The sequence below is a fragment of the Bidens hawaiensis genome, unplaced genomic scaffold (genome assembly GCF_021521415.1).
Source record: "Bidens hawaiensis isolate Kalapana, Puna unplaced genomic scaffold, B.hawaiensis_p1.1 tig00015123_1, whole genome shotgun sequence".
Taxonomy (NCBI): Eukaryota; Viridiplantae; Streptophyta; class Magnoliopsida; order Asterales; family Asteraceae; genus Bidens; species Bidens hawaiensis.
In genome coordinates this window covers 139,929-143,230 of record NW_027492340.1, presented here as the reverse complement: position 1 = coordinate 143,230, position 3,302 = coordinate 139,929, and positions in this window count along the sequence as shown.

Here is a 3,302-nt window from a genome sequence, read left to right as displayed (position 1 = left end):
GCATACTGTTATAGAGAAGGTCACACAATACAAGAACGCCGAAAGAATTCAGGAGTATGTTACATATGTGGAGAAACGGGTCACTTCAAAACAAATTGCCCGAAAAGAAAAGCTAATCAAGACTGACACTAATGTCAGAAGAAATCATAAATATCTGACAACGAATAACATAGTTAATTTCTGTACAATAAGTTGTAACTCGTTCTGAAAACGGGAAATTTTGTAAATCAAGAAAGGGTATTTAATTCCCTCTGTTCTAAATAATATGTTAGCATACGGGTCTTGTTAATAAACAAGAATACTCATATTCAGTATCTCTAAAAGAAAAGATAATCAAGTGACAGAAATCAAGGCTGACGTTCAAAACGGATAATATGTTTGAATTATCATCTGATAGATTCATCCAATTGGATGAATTATCTCTATTAGGCCAAGACCTGCCATATCAAACATCATATGTAAATACAAAATGACTATAAAACTCTATTAAGGTTAGTTCAAACATAAGAGTCTGCTGAACTAAAACAGATTAAAAAATCTGCTGATCAGACCAAGAGTCTGCTGAACTAAAACAAACATAAAAATCTGCTGATCAGACCATGAGTCTGCTGACACGAATCTGCTGAACCAAAACAGACTTAAAGTCTACTGATTAATCAAATAAATACTATCTAGATACATATGCAAGACTACTACAACTATAGGATAATAGCGTACTGAGAGAAAGGATTCTGAATATCACTGATGTTACGAGATATCAAAATATGCAAAGATAGCATATCATTGAAAAGAAATCTCTGGAAATGCTGTTAAAGGAATGGTCAATAAAGATTGATCAAAAAGTCAAAGGAACTCGAGAATGTTTAAGAGACATGATTGTATAGCATATCAGATATGATTGCTCAAAAGTACAAAGCACTTGTTATGATGTAAGGAAAACAAATGATAAGGATCAAGAGATGGAATTGATTCGACAGATTGAATCCAAGAAGCAATAAAGATAATATTGGTAAATGTTTAGAATACGAAAGGTAAGGTAAATAATTACACAACTGGCCACTGTGTTTAGCAATTTATAATTACTTATGATATTCTTAACTATTGACTGATAACATCAATCGAGATGTAAAGTTAGCAACAGGCCTGAAAATTTTCATCGTTCTACAATGATAGTTAAACGCAAGAATCAGATTAGATAGAATCTAATCACTGATTAACAGAGTAAAAACATCCAAACCTAAGACAAGCGAATCTCGAGGACGAGATTCATTCCAAGGTGGGGATGATGTAACATCTAGGAAAAACCCATATTTATTTTGGGTTAAAATTGCCAACTTTGAAAGTTGAAGGATTAAAAATAATCTCAAAGACAAGTAATGGGAAGAATAAGACAAATAAAGAATTCTTATGTTAAGGAAATAAGAAAAATCCTTCCCACATGGAAAGATGGAAGAAAGTGGAAGCATTCCACATGGGTATAAATAAGGAAAAGATACTTTCATCCCACATGGAAACAAACAAAGAAATGGAAGCTCTTTATAAGGAAGCAAGTTTCCATAGAAATGTTTTAATGTGACTAACCACTCTCCATAGTCCTAGCGGAGGGTGCGAAGCACCAGACGCGCACGCGCACGGACTTGGACTTGGACTCGGACTGGGGCGATGGGCGTAATGAGGCGTTTTGATAGCAAGTTATCAAAGACGAGGGATTAAAAGTGAAATCTGAGTTTCGGAACCCATCGCGCTACGCGATGAGCCCAAACTCAAGACCATCACGCTACGCGACGGCCTCTGATGACACAGCAACACGTGTCGCGAACAGGGGACACGTGGCAGACGCTAGGGCTGAGTCAGCATGCCACGCATCATTTCCTGACATCGCGCTACGTGATGGTACCCAATTTTGGCTATAAAAGGGGAGGTTCATGACATTTCATTCCACACCTCAAACACCCACTTTCACACATAGTTAGCCTCGGTTTGAGTGCCGACCTCGTGGAACGTGCCAAACGCCGAAGCTCTGAAGGGTTCAGCTGTAGAACGTGATATGGAGTAGAAGTGCCGCTCGATCAGTCATAGGCATATAACTCCAAATACCCGTGTGAGGTAGGGGTTCTGTTTAAATATTATTATATTATTATAATAGCTTAGACAATAGTCGGGGGTATAGCCCGAACCATGATTACTGATAAGCATAATATAACTTTTCATAAGAAAGGGTTATAGTTAAGTTATTGTTTCTTCACGATTAAGAAACGTAATTAGTTACATGCAAAGTTATAGTTAAATAGTATTTCTTAATGATTAAGAAAGATACTATTCATTCACACAGGTTATAGTTAAAATAATGTTTCTTCTTGAAGATGAAACCTAGTATAAATGTTTCTTCCTGAAGAATCCTGATATATAATTAATAAATAAACAAAGAATTAAATGTCCACATGTTTTATACAAACAAATAAATTATCATGCTTACAGCTATATAAAACAAACTACGGGGTCTGAAGCTAGATAGATATTTATAAAAATGTTATATTCGTACTATAGGTCCGAGATAACAGCCAATCAATCAATCTGAAAGCTGAAAACAAAAACAGGAATCAGTAACAGAAACTGATTTACAGACAGGGGTCAGTAACCGAAGCTGATCAATATACAGGAATCAGTGTCAGAAACTGATTACAATCATAAAAGGTGAATACGCCCCAACATTTTACAACTCTTTTAGAGTCTGAACTGGTTTCATGGGATTTACGAATCCTTAAAACTTTGTGTTACAATAATGAGAAACGGGCATACTCAAATGAAGAGTATACATATGTCTGGATCCATACATACATGGTGACTTCGATTTCCCCAAGGCCATGCATATCGTCAAACACGTCTCTGGTAGTCTACTGGATTGATCAGAGAAATGATATTGTGTATATGATTAATTGTACATGTACTTAGGGTAATTGTAACCCAATTGAGTTGGGTGCCTAATGAGTATTGTCACAAAGGTATTGTTATTGTTTACACACTTGTATTATTGAGTCAGCTTCATTCATCGGCTGTGTGCTGACATATTTTCCCCCACATTTCAGGGAAACTGTAAAGAATAGAACTGACAGGCAAGACTGATAGAAGATTGGAGACATTGTCATTAGAGGTGATCTGATGGCTCAGATATTTTATTTATAATATTGTTAATAAATTATATTTTCAAAAGACAGTTAATTGAAATATCAAACGGGTATTCTGACCTGTTGGTACATGTTTGTCAGTAGTTCATAGTCTAACGATTGTAATCGAGTCTGTAA